This window comes from Tubulanus polymorphus, chromosome 6 (genome assembly GCF_964204645.1).
Source record: "Tubulanus polymorphus chromosome 6, tnTubPoly1.2, whole genome shotgun sequence".
NCBI classification, from domain to species: Eukaryota; Metazoa; Nemertea; class Palaeonemertea; order Tubulaniformes; family Tubulanidae; genus Tubulanus; species Tubulanus polymorphus.
This window is the reverse complement of record NC_134030.1, coordinates 12,778,827-12,801,607: the sequence shown is the minus strand read 5'-3', so window position 1 is coordinate 12,801,607 and position 22,781 is coordinate 12,778,827. Positions and strand designations below refer to the sequence as shown.

The following is a 22,781-nucleotide window of genomic DNA, read 5'->3' as shown; positions in this document are numbered from 1 at the left end:
TAAGCAAAAAGCTGCGGATCGGCACCTACCGCAAAAAGAAACAACCAAATCCAAGTTTAATAATCGTATCGAACTGCCTGTATTAATTTGTTCGCATGTTGAGCGCTGCAAGTTGAGCAACAAAATTTATTTCTTTGACAAGCTCAACGACCTTGGGAGTAGTGTAGTAAAAATTTCCGGTTTCGTCGAAATTTGGCGCTAATTTTGAATCACCTATATACGGAAGACCCTAGGTGACATACGAGATAATTTTTTTCATAATTTCGACATATTAAGTCGAATTTCGACTTATTAAGTCGAAATTCGACTTATTATAAAAATTATCTCATATGTCAACTAGGGGCTTCCTAGTCAGTAACCTGTCTGTGGTTTAGTTTCACAATCGGATATTTTCACAAACCACAGATGGTATAAGCCCATCCGATTATAAAAAGCTTTACCACCAACGATGAGGTAACTAACTAGGGGCTTCCGTACCTAGGTGACATATGAGATAATTTCTTTCATAATTTCGACTTATTAAGTCGAATTTCGACATAATAAGTCGAATTTCGACATAATAAGTCGAATTTCGTGTTAATTAAGTCGAATTTCGACTTAATAAGTCGAAATTCGACATGAAAATAAAACTCGAAATTCGACTTAATTAACACGAAATTCGACTTAATAAGTCGAAATTCGACATGAAAATAAAACTCGAAATTCGACTTAATTAACCCGAAATTCGACTTATTATGTCAAAATTCGACTTAATAAGTCAAAATTGTCACCTAGGGGCTTCCGTATGTTTGACAAGTTTCATTATGATTGAAAATGAAATTATATACAATTTGACTATTCAAGTTAGTACCTACCAGGGTAGGCCTATGCATATTTTGGCACCACAATCAATTGTACAGTGGAACCTCGTTATAACGAACATATTTTCTGGTCTCCTGAAGTTTGCTGTAACGAGGTTCCACTGTACATGTAGCTCATGACATCACTGAGATTGATTTTGGTGAGTTTAAAGATCATTGATTTCTGCATTTGTTTACCAGGGGGCGTTGAATATATTAAACTTGTCAGATTTTCAAGCATTTCACCAAGTGCATCCCTAGTTGCGTTATATTTCTCAGTCGTTTTTCATTTTTCATAGGTTTGTCCAAGCTGGCACACCTACGATATTATTCAGAAATCAAATTCCAACAAGTATCGAAGAAGTTCTCCGAGGACTCTCTTCACCAATTGACCGAGACGGCAAAAAAATGTGATTAACGTGACACGAGAGAAGGTGCTCGATGGGGCATACAGAGGATTCTCCCGTGAATCATTCAGTGCTAATAATTTACTGAGCGTAAAATTCCATGGAGAGCAAGGTATAGACACGGGTGGTCTTTCCAGAGAGTTCCTCCGGCTTGCCCTGATACAGTTATCAAGGAGCAATCTGTTTACGGGCTCAGAAAATAAGAAGTTTTTAGAGCTTGATGCAAAAGGTAAGAATATATATTTGTCCAGAAACAAATTACTTTTGCCAGTGGCTTCAATCTCGATCGATTCCAATAGTTAGTGTTATATATGCAAAATGATTTGTGATATACAAGTCGTTTCCTATCAATGTTAATATCTTTGTAGCTCTTGATAAGGAACGCTATATAATTGCTGGTAAACTCGTTGTACTATGTGGTACATGGAGGGCCGTTGCCCCAGTTCCTCCACCCACAGATGTATGAACATGTGAGTGGAGGATATGCAAAGATTAAAATTGACGATGTACCGGACACAGATGTCAGAGCAAAAATGAAAGCGGTAGGTTTTTACATTGATATTTTAGGCCAAAAAAATGATGCCTTGTTTCTCATGATTTTGAAATCCCGCCCGCATCGGAAAAATTATCGGCAAATTATCGATGAAAATAAAGTCCTCCCTCCCGCATCATAGCTCGAAAATAAATGTGTTTTTATAAACATTAAAATCCGCCCGCCCGCATCTATATAATAAGCATATCGTCATCTTTTTATCATTTTATTTCTCTGTGAACGTATCGAGAAAAGTTGATCGTATAAATATCATCGGCACCACTGGTGACTCGAACCCATATCAATGGAGTCGGTTACCGTAGGCCTATGTCAAATGCCTTCCGGGTTTGATTTCTGGCGTGATTCTCATTTCGAAGCGATTTCTCTTTTATTTTTCGTGCACGATGTTGATATCTGTTCAAAGCAGTGATTTTCCAGTGAAATAGAAATAAAAACACTACCTCCCGCATATCTGAAGAGAATATGTCAGAGGGATATTTTCATTGTTATAATAAAAATAAAAAGACACCTCCCGCATCTCAAAAACATTCAAACAGTTCTTTTTATTTCTACTTTAAAAAAAAAAGTACATAAAAATAAAAACCGCCCGCCCTCGTCATGGTAAAAAGCATAAGTGTGATGAGAAACAAGGCATTATTTTTTTGGCCTTACCATTTGATAAAATCTGTTGACTAAACTACTTTGGGTGTCAAAACTGAATGAATTGTTTTTCAAGCCCCGATAGTGGTGGCCATTGGCTTACGAGTCGCTGGCGAGTTCCAACCAATTCCTTCTCACAAATTAGTTTAAGATGGTATGTTACTATTTTGTAGCTTGCTAACGCAACAGACAAAGAATCTCTGCGTCATGCAGTAGATGATGCCATTGACATTCTGATCTTAAAATAGGGATTGTCCCCATTATTTATTTATTTGGCAGGTAAATTTTGTTTGATTTTTCGATTGAGTGTCCCTTACAGACCCACCACACCTGCCGGGAGCGAAACAGGGGGTTTGATTTTGAAATCGGAAAACGAAGTACAGATATAGATGTGTGATCGGCGGTCGAGTTAACAGAATATTCTAAAATCGAAGTACATAATTGGAAATTCGGTTCCGGTTCATCCAAACAATCTTCCATTCAGTCTGAACCGGCAAGCGACTGATTGGGATGAATTTTTCTGGCTGCCTAATTTAATACAATGAGATTCTGGAAATAGCTATATTACAAGATCATTTTGTCCATTTTTATATTTTTTGGTCGTTTTCTACGTGTAAATAGTCCGATAGTTTATTGTGGTTTTTTTTTCTCGGGTAGATGTTGATGTAGAAGTTCTCTAAGTTGATGATCCCACGTGTTGACTAGATAGGAAGAAAGCACATTTCGAAACGCAAATTTTCCAGATGAGAGTATGGCCCTGGGGTATCCGAAGTGTAGTTGTATGACATCGACGGTGCAGCTCCAATGAGGATGGGTTTCTCCGTCAAGGGGTGCGCAGTTGGTACTTCACATCTGGTGCTGAATTTGCCTAAAAGTATAAGTTTTACACTGGGAGCAGTTATGTGTTTCTAATATACAGTGAGTTAGGTCCGTGAATGTATCGCAATCAAACGGACAGTGCTATGCGTATTGATAGACCGTCAGTAAGAAAGCGGCACAGACACGTGAATATTGAATACATGTTTGTACACTTACATATATACAGTCTTGATCGGGTTTTATTTACATTGTCACGATTAGGTTTTTGGTAGCTTTTAATGAGACTGATGTCAAGAGGCAACTTTCCAGTCACCATTGCGCGTAGATAGACTGAGCTTGCTATCCTAAGGTCACAAACGGAGGCAGCGTTCCAGCTATCGTGGCAATGAGACTGAGTTTACAGTCAAAACATCAGAAACAGTAAACTAATAAACTAATGCGTATGTGATGATATAGAGCAAAAGTGGTCAGACAGTTCTATGCGTATTGATAGACCGTCATCCCTGTTCGATCTAAATCAGAACATACCTCAAGTGTCAAAGTCGGGATATGTAGGTGTAAGTAATAAAAAAAGGCGTTGGGTTTAATTAATAGACTACGCTAATGGTGTCGATTGTGATTCTGTTTACTACGTTCAGTCCGTTTGCATCCAGGTGTATAAGTACATTGTTAAGAGTCCAAATATGAAGGTTTTGTTGAAGCATGATTTCTTGGTTTAGGCGATCTATTAGCGAGTTTTTGAAATAAATTATTGTGTTCATGCGGCCAGAGCCTTGTTCTAAATTGTAGTGATTTTTGTACAAAATGGTACGGAAGCCCCTAGGTGACATATGAGATAATTTGTTTTATAATTTCGACTTATTAAGTCGAATTTCGACATAATAAGTCGAATTTCGACTTAAGAAGTCGAATTTCGACTTAATAAGTCGAATTTCGACATAATAAGTCGAATTTCGTGTTAATTAAGTCGAATTTCGACTTAATAAGTCGAAAATCGACATGAAAATAAAACTCGAAATTCGACTTAATTAACTCGAAATTCGACTTGTTATGTCGAATTTCGACTTATTAAGTCAAAATTCGACTTAATTAACACGAAATTCGACTTATTATGTCGAAATTCGACTTATTATGTCGAAATTCGACTTAATAAGTCGAAATTGTGAAAAAACTTTCTCGTATGTCACCTAGGCTAGGGGCTTCCGTAAAATGGATTGTGCGAGAAACAAAAGGTATTTCGCGAGTGTGCGTTTGAAGAAATCTCTTTCTATTGTTTTAGTAATTCCTGTGTAGACGATGTCTTGAGTGATATTTATTGGTGTGTCTAGTATGCGTTGAATGATTGGTTGTATAGATGAATATAATTGCTGTGCTTCTGTGCATGAGAATACTACATGGTCATTCGTTGCCGCGCGTCCACAAATTTTACAATTTGGATCAGTTTTTATTTTCCAAAGTACTAGTTTTGAAGCTGTTGCCAGAGTGTTATGCAGTAATTTCCAATGAATATCACTAAATCGTCTATCAATATGTTTATTATAAACTTCATTCCAAATTTCCGGCCAGTTCAGATCAGCATTTAACATTTCAGTAATTTTGGTTTGCCCTATCGGTGTGATTTGATGGAGATTTTTTAATAATAGAATTCGATAAATTTGAGATGATAAAAGTTTTCCTATAGTACACACTATATTACCAAATTGTACATAGATTTTTGGTAATTCATCGGGATCTAAATTTTGGTCAGACAGAATTAGTTGCCTGTGTTTGTTGTCTGTATTTAATGTTTTGTAAGTCGAGACCTCCGTGTTCGATCTTTTTATGTATTATGTCTTTACTGACAAGGCGTTTTCCATTATCCCATAGGAAATTGATGATTTTTGGTTCAAAGATTTTGATATATTTATCTGGAATTGGAAAAATCTCGGAAGTGTACCATAATATAGGTAGTATAAAAGAGTTTATGACAACCTTTTTGCCATGTAAAGATCATTTAGTTTGGCGCCAAAGATTTATGATATTTTGAATTTTATTTATTTTCGGATTCCAGTTTAAATCATCAGTATTTTCATTGCCGAAATGAATTCCATAAATTTTCATTGATTTCTTCCAATTTAAGTCTAAAGGTTCATCGTTTCTAGCTTTCCAAGATCCTATCCACATACACTCAGTTTTATCTTTATTAATTTTTGCACCTGATGCTCTTTCAAACAGAGTTAAGGTTGTAAGGACTTGATTCAATGATTCTAAGTCGGTTAGACATAATGTAGTGTCATCTGCAAATTGTTTGATTTTAATTTCTGTGTCATCTGGTAGTTTTACTCCTTTGATATTGTTGTTTTCGCGTATTTTAATTGCTAATGGTTCCGCTGCTATTATGTAGAGTATTGCGCTCATATGGCATCCCTGTCTTACGCCTCTTTCTAAGGTGAAGGGTTTAGTTAAGAAGCCGTTACTTTTAATTCTGGATTTTGGATTTGAATAGCAAGTCTTGATGTACCGAATTAGATTTCCTCCAAAACCGAAAGATTCTAAAGTTTTAAACATATATTGCCAGTCAACACGATCAAAAGCTTTCATTTGATCGATGGTCACTAAAAATGTTTCTAAATTATCATTATTAACGTAATCAATTAAGTCTCTTATGATATGACCATTGTCTTGAATTCGACGTCCCTTTACGCTACATGTCTGGTCTGGGTGTATTATGTCTGTTAGACAGTTAATTAATCTGTTAGCGAGAACTTTTGTGAATATTTTGTAATCTGTACATAGTAATGAGATTGGTCTCCAATTTTTCAAGTCTGTTTTGTCATTTTTCTTATGAATTAATGAAATAATACCAGTTTGCATTGATTTAGAAAGTCTATTTTCTTGTATACACGCATGTACTAATTGTAGAAAGTCATTTTGGAGAGTATGCCAAAATATTCTATAAAATTCAATAGGTAGTCCGTCTATACCAGGGGATTTATTATTTTGGAAAGATTTGACTGAATTTGTTAATTCATCGATATCTATTACGGAGTCATGCTAGAGTTTCTTTTGATTAGAAATTTTAGGTAGATTACTCAGGAATAGATTTTGGGTTCCTAAATCCGTTTCTTCTTTTCTATATAAGTCTTTATAAAATTTTATTTGAATTTTTTCAATGTCTTTTTGACCAGTTTTAATTTCACCCAGATTATTTTTGAGAGTCCTGATGTGATTCTTTTTAGCGCGTTGTTTTTCATAATTTGCGAAGAAGGTACTTGTTTTCTCCCGAAATTCTCTCCACTCAATTTTAGATCTTATCATTGCACTTTTTGCTTTTTCAATGTCGAAGTCACGAATACGCTTGGTAAGATATTCAATTTGATTTTGGTTAGTGTTTACTCCTAAATCAGAAAGTTTTTCGAGAATGAATAATTCAGATTCTAATGATTTCTTAAGATTGTTTTTAATTCTGCGGAGTTCTAATGCAAATTTTATAGATCTTTGTTTTATTTGAATTTTGCCCTCTTCCCACCATTCAATAATCGATTCATAAAACTGTTTGTGATTTTGCCATTGATTCCAAAATTCTGTTATCATAGTGATGTAATTAGGGTTTTTAAGTAGTTCTTTGTTGAGATGCCAGTATCCCTTGCCACGTTTGACTTGAGAAGTGTTAATTGTCAATTCGACTATCTTGTGATCGGAATGAATAGAGTTGATATGTTTCACCTGTTCTATGTCTGGCTGTAAAGTGTCTGATACATAGAATCGATCTATTCTTGTTTTAATGACGTTGTTATTGCGTTTTGCTACTCGAGAGAAAGCTGGTGTGTCTGGGTTTTTAAGTCTGTAAGCGTCTGTTAATCTGTTTTGTTGACATAAATTAGCTAATTGTTCTGAACCACTACGTATTGATGATTTGACGGATGTTGAATCACGATCTATGGGACTTTCTATACAATTAAAGTCTCCGGCTATTATTGTATGCTCATTAGGGTTTATATTAAGATAATTACTGATATAGCTTATGAAGATTTTCCTATCACGTTCCTTATTTGGGGCATATATGTTAACGATATTGTAAATTTGGCTGAATAGGGATATTTTCAAGGATATCAATCTCCCTTGTCTATCTACAGTCTTATTTAAAATTGTATAGTCTAAAGATTTTCGAATACCAATGGTTACCCCACATTTTATTTCGTTTATAATATTAGATATAATTTCAAAATCTTTCCTCAAGGGCTTAAATATTTTTTGTACTTCATAGTCATTCGATATGTGAGTTTCTTGAAGTAAAATGATATCATAGTTTTTAAGTCTTTCAAAAATGCCAAAAATTCGAGCATTCGAGTAAACTAAGCCGTTGCAATTTAGTGATAGTAATCTAATACGTTCTAACACGTCCGCCATTTTATGTCTCATTTGCCTACATTAGTAAAACGTTATGAATACCTCACCTTAAGTAGTTTTTTTGGTCTTTGATTTAGTTCCATTCTTTGTTTGATTCCTTTTCTGCATTCGGACTGGTGCTGGTGGCGCAGTGCTTGGTTTTGTTGTTTTTGCAGCAACTTCGCACGTATCGTCCGTGTCACTTTCTTCGTGTTCGTTTTTTGTTGGCTTCTGTACGTCGAGTATTGGTGAGCTTTCTCCTTCCGAGGGCGGCTTTGATTTTTGTGATTTTTTCGGAGTTTGTACCAGTTCAGTTGGGGAGGGTGGCCTCTTCCTCGACTCCTCAGTGACAACATCCACTTCTGTCGTCGCTTCATCCTTCTCCTCCGTTGCCTCCGCTGGTGTTGGGTTTCTTCTTTTCATCGATTGTAAAGAAACAGCCTGCCGAAAGTGGAGTTGACGGCATCGATCTGGTGTATGGGTTGGGTGGGTACATGTAACATTGCACTCAACCCAGGTATGGTTAAATTGTCCGCATATAGCGCAATGTTCGGGCTGTCCGTTATAGTAGACCCGTACAAGGAGTAAACCATAACGTTTGGAATCCAGAGTAATGTTTCTCGGGATTGGCGATGTAATTGCCACCTCCAGTACGCGTTTCTCCCCGTTCTGGAAAGTTGTTTTTCCTATCGTCGGGTGATAGGATCCCGTAAGAATGTTTCCATATGGCCGGATCATCTTATCTACCGCTTCATGAGGGCAGATCGCCGGAATACCCTCGATTCTGACAATGGTTGGTGTTTCAAGTGCCGATCGGAAATTTATCGTTGCTCCTCTGAATGTAATCCCGTGTTTTTTTAGAATTTCGCACTTCTCCGGGGAACCACAGAATACTCCTACGTTATAAGCGTTGAAATCGATCACTTTTTCAACGCACTGCCGAGCTGTATCGTCAGTCGCCAGAATTTCACAGATTTGTGAAGTATCAAGTTTGTTATACTGTACCCTAATCTTAGGGATCAGTAAGAAATTTTCGAAATCCTGAGCCATCGAATTATCGTATTTAAATGCTTTCGCCTGGTGTAAAGCCATACTGAGTTGAAGACTGGTTTAAAGGTCGATTGAAACGAGCGCGCCGAAAGTACGTCTGTACAGTAGGAGTGTCGCGGAATTGACATTCTAGCGCTAGTAGGATTTCTTCCTATAAACAGCCTAGAAGAAGCTGTCCAAAGCGAAAGCAATGTTGCACACTGGTACATTTTTCAAAGAACTAACTCTGCTATTGAACAGTAAGTCTTTTCCATCCTCCTTTCCATTGAGTAAAATTCACTGTAAAGAATTATCAGTCAAATGTTGTACTTTCAATGCATGGAGAGTTTAATAAGATGTAAAATGTTAAAAATCTGAAATGAATCCGCAAATGAACTACTGTAATCAAACTGAGATTCGAGAAATCACTTGCAGTAATGATGTTCTCTGTTTTTCAGGTTCAAAAGTGGTTTGGAAACCTTAGGGTTTTTAATGGCGGTACAAGAAAACCGAAATCTCATGCGAGAGGTTTTTTCTGGAACCCATTCATAGTCTTGATGCCAATCAGATACTAGATATGTTCCAGACACCAGAATTAAGCCCGGAAGGTTCAAATAAAAGGAGGGCCGAGTCTGATACACTAGCATATTGGTATGATTTTGTCGAGCATCTGGGAGGTACGCATAGTCAAATTCCCCTTATCATTATTTATCTGATTATCTATATCCATTGGCATTACTTGTAAGTAGTTAAGGCATTGTTTCAAACACATACATGTACATATATTTCTTTTTCAGAACGTGGTTTCCTGGAAGACCTTCTTATATTCACTACAGGGTTGGCACGCCCCCAACTCTTGGATTTGATCCACCAGTGTGTATACGGTTTCGACATCCATCGGATGGAAATGATGAGTGGACAAGAAACTACCCTATTGCAAATACCTGCGCCAATATTTTGCATTTACCAGTTCTAAGCGAATACGACGAATTTCAGCAAAACATGCTTGCTGCGATTCTTAGTTGTCTGTCTTTTACGGACAAATGAACACATAACAATTACTGCACAATCATGTACTGCACAGTTATGTACCGTATGCATTTCATTGTGTTCTTAACTACTCTGAGTTCAGAGGCTGACCCGAAATTAATAGTCGCTACCTAGCCTGCAATCTTAATTTTTACCCCGCTTTCGAATTCATTAATTTTTTATCATTTGTTTAGTTTATACATTAAATATCTATAAACATTGTTGAAATTTTAAAAGCGTATGCATGTTTATATATTATAGTTTTTTAAGATGGGTTGTGAATCAGTATTTTAATAGCAATATTTTTGTTTTCATGACAATAATTTGAAAAAGCCAGCTTTCAAATTTAATTCTTTCTTATAATTTGTTTAGTTAATTCAATAGAATATCTGTTGACAGTGTAGAAATTATAGAACAGTATGCATGATTATAGATTATATTTTTGTATCAATTCTTTCGTAATCATCAGTGGCTACTTTGGACCCGTTTTTCAGTTTTGTAGAGATCTTTTCTGAACAAATCAGTTCTATGCATGATCAAATAAAAAGTTTGGTTCATTCAATTAATTGTTTTTTGCTTATATTGTGGGCTGAAATTTGCGCTTTCAGAAATTTGATACAGACATTCATACAGACTAACCTGATTGTATGACTCTAAAATTGGTCAGATTTGTAAGGCTACGCAAGTCAACGGATACCAGAGTACAATGAACCCCTGTCTGAAACTGAGGACTGTATTGTTTCTGTTAAAACCAGACACCCTAAATACATGCACATTTAAGACAGTAATATAAAATCGGCCACTTATTTTTGATTGTGAAAATCAACACATTACAAAGTTGACTATTAGAAAGTTGAACTTAAACAAGCATCCTACTAATTTCCTGCCTCAAAAAGTTGTACAGTTCTACAGTATCATATGCATCGCTGGGAATATGATAATTGTGATCCTGCATGATTTCCATCACAGCATCTAGTATGGCTGGATCTTTGCATGTGACATCGTCCTTTAGTATACAATCTTCAGCACACGCATCTATTTCAGCTCGCGTCAACGGTCCCCGAAGCACATCCCCGCCACCAAACAGCTCAGGGTACTTATAAAGTTGCGCGGGGACTCCTGATATAATATGATTTCCAGACATTTTTCGGATTGTATGGGAATTCCATTCGTCGGCTACTTGGTCCATAGCATCCTAATTTTGAAACAAAGAAAATAAATGGAGAGTAATTACATAAAAATGATTATCCAAGATCATTTGACATTAAAGGGCAAACCAACCTGAAATATAGCTGCAAAGCAGCGATAACGGGTTTTCTGCACAGTCTTAGAATCCTGTTCAACGGTGGATTTCAACAAAGCATTTGATAAGGCTCAACATCAGCCATTACTAAACAGGCTATTAGGAAACAGTATCAATGATAGGTCGCCCAAATGGCTCAGCAGTTATCTCTGAACGGAAACTTGTAACCGAAATCAACGGAACGCCTCATCTTGGAATGAGACGGTCTAACTAGTGGAGTCACGCAAGGTAGTATCCTAAGTCGTCTTCTGTTTAATGTCCTGACAAATGACATACACAGTAATCCAAAATATACCAGACCGAGTAAATTTCCAAAACGACCTTAATACACTGTTCGACCAAAAAACTTAATGTTCCGACAAAACCACGGGTGACAAAACCAAAATTATGAATTGTCGCGGGTGACAAAACCAAAATATTGAATTGTCACGGGCGATAAAACCAAAATAATGAATTGTCGGGGGCGATAAAACCAAAATATTGAATTGTCGCGGGCGATAAAACCAAAATAATGAATTGTCGCGGACGACAAAAACAAAATATTGAATTGTTGCGTGCGACAAAACCAAAATAATGAATTGTCGCGAGCGACAAAACCAAACTAGGGGTCCAGGGACACCATGCTCACTTGGGAAGTGGTTTCAAATGCTCAACAATCTAACAATTTCAATACATAACGCCCTCTAGTGACCATATACAAAAACCAATGACCTTGAAACCCACCACAATCATAGAACATGTCAGCAGCTATGATTTTGTAATCGATTGTGATAACAAAATATGCCTCGTTACCAATTTAATATGGAAATACTAAGTTATTCTACTATTTAACGCCCCCTGGTGACCATATGCAAAACCCAATGACCTTAAAACTGACCCCAATCGTAGTACATGTCATGAAATACAACTTTGCAATTGATCATAGTAACAAAATATGCCTAGGTACCAATCTAATGAGGAAATACTAAGCCATTCTACTATTCAACGCCCCCTGGTGACTATATGGAATAACTAATGTCCTTAAAAACTCACCACAATCATAGACGATGTCATGAACTACAACTTTGCAATTGATCATGGTAACAAAATATGCCTTGGTACAAATATAGCAATACTAAGTTATTGTATTATTCAACGCCCCCTGATGGCCACATACAAAAACCAATGACCTTGAAACTCACCAAAATCATAGAACACGTTATGGGCTACAACTTTCCAATTGAATATAGTAACACAATATGCTTAGGTATCAATTTAATGTGGAAAAACTTTTTCCCACCTACGAATGAGTACTGATGAAACCAAGATGGCCGCCAATTGCGTCATAATTGGCTGATCAAAGATACCTGTCCCAGGTATAAAACATCCCTCTCTGAAGAATACCCATCAGCAATTGCAATGAGAAATGGCAAACCAGTAGGAAGCTACGTGACCTAGAATTCTGGCCAAAATTGACATTTTTGGGCACTAAAAAGGTCATAGGACGGCCATCTTGAGTCAGATCGACCCAATTTTCTTATGCTGATGGGCCTTTGGTAGATTCAAATATAAACGAATGATCAAGGTAATTGATCAAAGCGTCTTCAAAATTTCCCACGAAAACTTCGAAAATGTTTAAAAAGTGCCGATTTTGGCAAACAACAATGGCTGCCAGTCGGCCATCTTGAATCTGACAGGGCCAGTTTTTGGGCTGACGATGTGTCTAGGGTAGATACATGTATAAACCAAATATCAAGACATTACCTTGAAGCGTCTTCAAAACTTCCCAAAATAACTGGATTCCGTCTATGGACGGACGGACGGACGAAAAGTGAACGCAATAGCCCGCTGGGACTAAAGTCCCAAGTGGACTGAAAAATAATTGTCGCGGGCGACAAAACCAAAATATTGAATTGTCGCGGGCGCAAAACCAAACTAATGAATTGTCGCGGGCGATAAAACCAAACTAATGAATTGTCGCGGGCGATAAAACAAAAATATTGAATCGTCGCGGGCGATAAAACCAAAATAATGAATCGTCTCGGGCGACAAAAACAAAATATTGAATCGTCGCGGGCGACAAAATCAAAATAATGAATTGTCGCGGGCGACAAAACCAAAATAATGAATTGTCGCGGGCGATAAAACCAAAATAATGAATTGTCGCGGGCGATAAAACTAAAATAATGAATTGTCTCGGGCGACAAAACAAATATAATGAATTGTCGTGGGCGATAAAACCAAAATAATGAATTATCGTGGGCGATAAAACCAAAATATTGAATTGTCACGGTTGATAAAACCAAAATAATGAATTTTCGCGGGCGACAAAACCAAAATATTGAATTGTCGCGGGCGACAAAACCAAAATATTGAATTGTCGCGGGTGACAAAACCAAAATAATGAATTGTCGCAGGAGACAAAACCAAAATAATGAATTATCGCGGGCGATAAAACCAAAATATTGAATTGTCGCGGGCGATAAAATCAAAATATTAAATTGTCGCGGGTGACTAAACCAAAAAAGAAAAATTTCGCGGGCGACAAAAACAAAATATAAAACCAAAATAATGAATTGTCGCGGGCGACAAAACCAAAATAATGCATTGTCGCTGGCGATCAAACTAAAGTAATGAATTGTCGTGGGCGATAAAACCAAAATAATGAATTTTCGCGGGCGACAAAATCAAAATCATTGTTTTGTCGCGTTATTTTAGTTTTGTCGTAATGTCGCCCTTATTTGCATATTCGTGTTATTTATCTTATCAGCCACCATACTAAAGCTTTAAGGTCACCTAAAACTCGATAAACACTTCAAGCGACACAGCGAACGATCTCCTTTCCCCCACAGCGAACGCTTACTCCGAATGTCAAGTGTGAGTCCAGCATACGGATAGGAGTGTGTTATATACTTGTATTTAGTAAATACCTTGTGGATTTGACAATGATCGGTATGTACTGTAGGAAATATAGAGTATTGATGGTATTGATAAAGAGGGCCGCGGCCGAATAAAGTAATATGTTCTTTAATTTTGATACCTCGTCGACATAACAGCTTTTCTCCGCTATATCTCTTCGGCGTGTTTAGTTTAGGCCTACGACTCCCCGGTACACTTATGATTTATCTTAGTAAAAACACGGTAAATTTGGTAAAGAAAAATAGGTATCGCTAAATTAACTGCTTGACGCCCGCAGCCAAATCACTGGTAGTAATAAATTAATTTGTACTCGATTTGATTCTCAGAATGAGAGAAACTCGCAGCTGATTCCCGGAACGACGATGTAGTGACACACGTCGATTTGTCGATGTTTACGGCTCGACAGTGCTTTTAAAATCTAAAGTAGTAAATTTCCTGTGTATCAGTAATATAATTTGATGAGGAAAATGGGTTACTGTTAAAATTAGTTTTTAAAAAACCGCGACAGATTGTGCAATCTTTCGGTAATAAATTTGTTAATTTATGCTAGAATTGATAATCGATGTGACAAGAAACGTGCGGTAGATTTCGGAAAGACGACTTAGAAAAATATGTCGGCTCTTTGAATGGGGCTCAATTTTCGAAGTTTACGGCCCGACAGTGCTTTTGTAACGTTGATTCTTCAAAATTCGCATGGAGTATTTGTAGATCGAACTGAGCTGAATGATATCAGACGGATTGTATCGGCAACAGCGGTAATGTAAAAAAGCCTATGTACTTTTGACAAAAAATGTGTGGAAAAAAATTATAATAATAATAATAATAAGAAACACGCGAATCTCAATAGGGTTTTCTGTGATGTAACAGAAAACCCTAATAATAAGAAACACGCGAATCTCAATAGGGTTTTCTGTGATGTAACAGAAAACCCTAATAATAAGAAACACGCGAATCTCAATAGGGTTTTCTGTGATGTAACAGAAAACCCTAATAATCACGCGGATATCAATAGGGTTTTCTGTGAAATAACAGAAAACCCTAATAATCACGCGGATATCAATAGGGTTTTCTGTGAAATAACAGAAAACCCTAATGATAAAATCATTGAAAATAAATCCAAATTATCATTAAAGGATTAAAATAAGATGAAAAAAGATCAATATTTAAAAGATTTATATTATGACCCAGAGAGTGAAGTATCATATTCTAGTGTTTCAGAATTATGGGATAAAATACAATATGATAATGAAAATATGAAATATAGTGAATTAAAATTATGGTTACAAAATCCAACATATGAAATACATACGAAGATGGATAAAAATCATTTAACAAGAAAAGTTATGGTTTCATATATTGATCAACAATGGCAAGCAGATTTAATTGATATGAAAAACTTAGAAGAATACAATAAAGGATATTTCTGGATATTAAATGTTATAGATATATTCAGTAGATACGCATGGTCAATTCCAATCAGAAATAAAACTCGTATAGAAGTTACTAATGCTTTTAAAAATATATTTAAAAAAGCTATCCCGGATAAGATACAACTTGGTGAAGGTAAAGAATTTTACAATAAACATTTAAAAAAATTATTATCCGATAACGATGTGGAATATTTTTCAACGCACTCAGATAAAAAAGCATCTATTATAGAAAGATTTAATAAAACATTGAAAACTAGAATGTGGAAATATTTTACTGCTAATGAAACATATAAATATATCGATGTATTAGATGATTTAGTGAAAGGTTATAATAATTCTAAACATAGTTCTATAGATATGAAACCTATACACGCTAGAAAAGGAAATAATTCAGAAGTTGTTTGGAATAATTTATATGGTGTGTTTGTTACACATGATTTCGGAGAACCTAAATTTAAAATAGGACAACATGTTAGAATTTCTAAACATAGAAAAACATTTTACAAAGGTTATACTCCTAATTTTACTGAAGAAATATTTAAAATTAAAAGAATTATATTAACTAAACCATTTGTTTAGAAGATTTAAAGGACGAAGAAATATTTTTACGAACAAGAATTATCACTTGTACCAAATCCAGATGATATAGAATACAAAATAGAAAAAGCAAAAACATTACATGGCAAGAAATATTCTTTGGTGAAATATAAAGGGTATGATGATAAATTTAATGAATGGATCTTATTAAATAAAATCAAAAAAATAAATGAATAGTAAAGATTCATTTATATTTGAACCACATAATATGTTAGTTACTGGAGTAACCAACTGTGGTAAAACACATTTTATATTAGATTTGTTAGAAACTATTTATAAAAATCATTTTGATAATATTATATTTTTCTGCCATACTTATGAAATGAATGAAACGTATAATAGAGATATAGTTTTTAAAGATAAAAGATTTATTATATTAAATCCTACTTCTGTAAAGAATAACTTAGATAATTGTATTAGAATTGCATTAGATATTTATAAAGGAACGAATACATTATTTATTGTAGATATATTGTGCAGATTTACATGATTCAAAATTTAGAGAAAGTGAACTATGCTATTTAGCTTTCTTTGAGAGACATTTTGGGATAGCAACATGGGTGTTAATTCAAAAATATAATTCGATTGTGAAAGATTCTACAATAAAGATAGAAAATCTTTGTAACAATCATTGGAAGAAAATGAAATTATACCTACTGAATTACATGATGAATATACGAATAAATTAAAAAGTAATAAAGGTCCAAATTATTACTGAGACTACAATTTCCATATGAATATAAATTTATAAAATAAAATCATAATTTGAAATATGATAGAATTTAGAATTGTGTATAAGTATACGAGTGTATGAATTGGAAGAATTGGAAGAATGGTACGAGTGTAACGTATATAATTTATATATATTTTTCATTTTAAAAACAGTACGAGTTTGATTTTAAGTTATTTTATCAATTATATTCATACTCGTACCATTCTTCCAATTGGTATGTTAAAAGTAACATATATATATATATATATATATATATATATATATATATATATATATATATATATATATATATATATATATATATATATATATATATATATATATATCACTTGTACATCAATATGTATACGAAATTTCTGTATAGAAATTAATCCTTTTCATTTTCATATTTTTCTATAAGATTATAATATTCTAACTATACATTCCTTTGCGTTTCCATTGTTATAATTCCATAATTCCTGAGTTTATATTTATTGAATGTTGCTCTTGAAAATATTTTTGGAATATAACTTTCGATTTCATTTTAAGATGGATGTTTATTCAAAAATTCTCTAAAATCATCATATTTAAGTTCAAATAAATTCATTGCATGAGTTATATTTGGTTTAAAGTTATCTAACATTTTCAATATATCATCTATATCATTACTCGAGAAATAATCTATAAATATTTTTCTATACCACCGATAATCTAATATATTCATTTTATTAAATTTCGGATTCATAACTATCATTTGGTGGTTTATCAGGTGGTTTAGGGCTTGGTGTCGATTTTAATGAATTTGATATAGCTAAACCAATTGTTGTAAATACCATAGTTACAGCTGTTCGAATTGAAAGAATTGTTATACCTTCTAATTTAAATAATAATTTTATTCTATCTTTTAATGATATTTCGAATTTGGTTTTGTCAACAAATCTTTAAAAATAACTTTTAATCTATTAATACAATAATTATATGATTTTGATAATTTTTTTTCTTCTTTCTGTAATTCTAAATTATATTTTAAATCATCAATATCTTTTTCTAACCTTAAAGGGCAACTGCCGTCAAATTGTACTTTCCGCGATTTCTTTACCTGAAGAAACGTTAGTATACATATAACGACCTGAGATGTTACTTATTCAAAAAAGGAGCACGAATTAGCCGTAATAGTTAGCGGAATAGTCATCTATTTATCCTTCACTTCGTACGTATAGTTCATATTCAACCCACGGGTGGTGCTATTTATGATGTTAACTATGACAACACAGGCACGTGTGCGCGCTTTTACGCGTAGCCTATGTATAATCAATAAAATAAACACTATTTGTTCACCGTATTCACTGACCTACAGCGCGACTCACTGATATCCGATTATCATGTCATATACAACGGTAGCAACACTATACAATGGTAAGAGTTTATTAATTATGAGATTTATCTAAATAATTTTGATATCTTACTATATTTTCTGGAATCGATCTATTTCTATCATTATAAATAGAATCGTCAAATACTACTTTGAATTGTTTCTGTGCATCAAATGAAGTATTATCATTTCCAACTATTGGTGATCTTGTTTCAACCTGTAATCCCAATATACAAATCAAATATAATCTGATAGATCGATTTATTCTTTGTATACCAGGTTTGGAAAAACATTAATTATTTTCTAAAATAAATTTAATCCAACCATTATTATTATCAATTTCATAATTATGATAAGCTCCAACTCTATGCATATAATCAATTCTTTTTATTTCAAATTCTTCACCAACACCTTGTTATTTACCATGCGCTCAAAAATCGGAATTATTTATATTTATATTAAATTCATTACATATTTTGTAAAACTTATCCAATTCTTTAAAATATTTTGATCCAGGTAAAGGACATTCTAATTTATTTGATATAATTCTAAATTGAAAATACGTGTGAAATCTAAATATTGTATGAATTAATTTTAAATCAGAATAATTCAAATTTTTATCTAAATTATTTAAATGATTATTCCAACTTATACCACATCCGGTTGTTGCACAATAAACAGCAAGATTTAATTGATTCTCCTAATATTTCATATTAGATTTTATTTTACATATATTATATTCATCTCGAGTAAAAGTAACTTCATATGTATTAAATATATTTTCCATTCTAGAAATAAAAAACTCCATAAATTTCTAAATTAATAAATGAATTTAAAACTAAATTTTTATATGAAATATTTTTATTAAAATCTATTGCAGGAATATTATTTTTAATTGATTTATTATATTGGAAAGCTTTTGGAAAACCCATTTACATAATAAAACTAGAAAGAAACTTTAAAAGAGGACGTTCGTTTGTGAAACGCATGTAGACCCAGACACCTCCCACATTGATTGGAAAATTTGAATACCGGCTATTCAAGTGTCATCCTACTGCGTAATTCAAAAATTATTCTTTGGGATTCAAAAATTGAGGAATCAACCATAAATTCTGCCATAAGTTTTACATTTATTCAAAAAATTGAGTAGGAGGCCGGTGAAGGTTTTAACGTTTTAAATTAGTTCTCATGAGACTGAATGCAAGTGTATTTAGGGGTTGGACTAGTCCTACCCTTCAGAATTTGAATGTGCCCGCCAAAAAGTATTTGAATAGATTTTCTAAGCAAAAATAAATTCAAATGGCATAAAATACCCCTTTTGGTCCTATATCTTCGGAGGGCCAAAGGAACCCCACCAATGTTTGCCTTGCACTTAGATAACCATAAAATAAAAGTAGTCCGGAAGTATTAATGGCAAGAAAACTTGAGTAAAATATTTATTAAACACATTTTATAACAGGATATGATCTGTAGTCAAATGTGTGTCTGCCAGATGATGTTTTTTCTAGGCTGTTTATATCCTAAAAATAAAAAAAAACAAAAACAACAGATATTTCAATACATGTCCCCTGGACAAGAATTATTTCAGAGAGAGTCTATAAAACGTGAATACTTGATTGTACAAGCTCCAGTTGAAAAATCATTGGACAAAAGAAAAAATCAAAAAAGTTTTGGCGCCAAAAAATCTAATTTGTTGCCAGGTTTGTTTACAAATGTGCGCGATGCACGTGGTTATATTATTATTTACATCTGACGTCATCGGCAGATCGCAAGCCCCGCCCCACGTGTCAATCAAATGGCTTAAAGGCCGAATGTCAAAAGAACCCTACTAAAAAAACTATGCAGTGTAACAATCCGGGATTTTCGGTACAGAATCCGACGCCAAATACCTTTCTCTTAAAGGTTTTTTTGTGTATATCGGATAAATAATAATTATGATATTCACTTCATAAAATTTGAAGTGGATTGCTTCTGATTCATGGCGGCTGTATTTAGTCACGTAGGTCAAACTGACAGCATGTGTGTGCGTCGAGCGGACCATTGCGGGATTTTCAATGCTGCGAACGTCTCTAGATTCTCACAGGGCCTCTGTGCGCTCACAAGGAATTAAGTTAAGTCACCATATATGTTGACACTCACCTTTAAAGAGACTTCGTACGGTCCTCTAAAGTTAACATCCACGATACAACGATTTTAAAAATGGCACTTCTGTCGATCACTATACCCTCTACGTCATAAGCAACACGTGACGTGTGATGTCACATAAACGGCGTGAAGAGCATTTTTTCAAGAGGGCACAGCAAAAACTAACCAACTATTTTTAACCAAATTCAATCCCAACTTGAAGACACCATTTCTGATGCGGAATTTGAGGAAATCTCTAACTAACTGGCTTTAAAACGACCTTAAACGTCTGTCAACCAAATCGGAAGTGCGTCATCAACCGACAAACCGATCACATAAAGACGTTCGTCTAACGAACGTCCTAAAAATTAATTACGCATTCATTCTTTTAATAATTTATCTTGTTCTTCAATTGTTATATTACCATTTAAACTTAATTTATAATCTAATGTACTTTTTGATTTATTTATTTCTTTTATATTAGATTTTATTTTTTCATTATTACACTTTATATTTAATATTGAACTTATTTCGTTTAATACACTTGAACTTAAACCTAGCACACCAATTGAGATAGCTAAAGGTGTTAATGGTGACAATATTGCTAAAAATGTTATCACCGAACTAATTGTAACCGAACCACTTATAATAAGATAATATATAATTTTGCTTTTTAAATATTTTTTCTTTTTAACTTTTAAACTTTTTAACTTTTTTTTCTAAATATTTTTTTAATTTAGTTTTATTGATATCGTGAGGAACAATATCAATATTATCAACTTTATCATCCATTTATTTAACAAAAAATAATATATAATCAATTTGTAAATTTATATGCTACAAATATAACAATAACTGTTCCACCTAAAATTCAAATTATTTCATATTTCTTCTGTTCATTACTTGGCGTATAATAATCTGATATTGTAGGTTTATATGGATGTAATTTTTCTTTATTTGTTGCTGCGTTATATAAACTCATTGCATCATTGACTGATTGAAATTTTCTGATTATATAATTCTTTATTAATATAATCCATATAATTTTGTCTCTTTTCTCTATATTCTTCCGCTGCTTTATTATATTTCTCTAATGCTAAGTTATGTCTTTTTTGTTCTGATAATGATCCATTTTTATCAATATGCTTAAATAAATAACCGCCACCAGTAAATGCTAAAGCGTTAACAATTGCCGATTCTATAATAGTTATAATTATTGCAGATGCCATTTATTTGGTAAAAAAATTACGCGTCAATAGGAATATATTTTTGTTTTTCCAAATAATCAATTGTTAAATTAGGTAAAGTTTCTGCTAATGTTAATTTTAAAATATCATTGATATCAAATCTATCAACATTAATACTTCCCATTTTAAATACTTTTTTAAATATCATTGTATATCCAACAGTTCCAATTGATAATAATGCTCCATTAGATAATCCATTTATTACCCACTTTTGATCCATTTATTTATCAAAAAAATCTCCTTCAAAATATTTAGTTATCATAGTTATAATAATTTCAACATTTATAATATTATTAGTTTCATTTTTATATATTTCAGTTATTATTCTTTTAATATCATCAATAATAAAATCATCATCTAATTCATAAAATCTTAAAGAATTTCTAATTAAATCAGTTATCTTATCTACATTATAAATTTCTTTATTTATTGTTGTTTCATAATCAAATGTTGTTTCATTAAAAAATGCAATATTTTTAATACGTGTTATTATATCATTAATATCCAATTTCATTTCTTTCTCGCGTTTAAAATCAAATCCAAAACATATACTCGGTCCTACTGTTATTTTCATATCTATATAACAAAAAAATTACTCTTTACATCTTATAACTAATTCATAAATTACAAGAAAATTATTTAAGTCAATTAAGTAACCATTATGAATTCTTATTTCTAATTTAAAATTATCAAATTGTGGAATACAAGCTTTGAAATCCCATTCAGCTAAATTATAATTTATTTGCGTTCCAAATTGATTAACATTTTTAATGGTAAAATATTTAATATACTAGAATTACAAATTGTATCTTCAGTTGCTTCGAATGTTTTTGTAGGATCAATTAAATTGCAATAAATATAGAAATGTGTGTAAAGTTTGGTGTAGCATCAATATTTGTAAAAGATCTATCTGGAGGAATTCCTAACAGTTTAGCTATAGGTTTTTTTACCATAAATTTATGTTTTTCACTTTGAGAGAACCTAATCTTTATTCAATCCGAACTATCACTTTTTAAAAATCTCATGTTAAATCCGGAATCATTAACTAATTTGTGCAAGGCTTTTCTATTAATTTCTTGAGATAATGTATCTAAATTATATAACCCTGGTCTTAAATATATATAGAACCATTCATTTTTATTTATATTATTTAAAATCAAAAAGGCTCTATGTTCAATAGTTTTATTCGATATATTGTAAAATGAGTTACATAAACTTATATTTACTCATTTTAAATCAACACAATTTCTAAATTCTCTATCTAAATTATGAGATTTATAATTTGTAAGTTTTCTAGAATCAACAAATATTCTATATTTGTTTAATTCAACCATTTATTTTACATATTCTTTTATTCGAAATCTATATCATGACATCCTTTTTCATTCCTACCTTTATATATGAAATAGAAATCA

General features: G+C 33.1%; 1 protein-coding gene and 1 long non-coding RNA gene across 4 annotated transcripts in view; one reads left to right on the top strand and one right to left on the bottom strand.

Annotated features, from left to right (window-relative positions):
• The window catches only part of LOC141906900 (interleukin-1 receptor-associated kinase 4-like), a 48,049-nt gene extending 47,893 nt beyond the window's left edge, over positions 1–156 (bottom strand). For 2 of the 3 annotated variants that reach the window (XM_074796369.1, XM_074796366.1), the window contains exon 1: positions 30–156. The gene's annotated coding sequence lies outside the window, so the exon portion shown is untranslated. The remainder of the gene's footprint in view (positions 1–29) is intronic. The other variant, XM_074796367.1, reaches the window with a different exon arrangement.
• Positions 157–1,362: 1,206 nt separating this feature from the next.
• LOC141907347 (uncharacterized) lies at positions 1,363–4,024 on the top strand. The gene is made up of 3 exons (XR_012619468.1): positions 1,363–1,475; positions 1,615–1,788; positions 3,096–4,024. It is a non-coding gene; the product is annotated as an uncharacterized LOC141907347 (long non-coding RNA).
• The last annotated feature ends 18,757 nt before the right edge of the window (positions 4,025–22,781 follow it).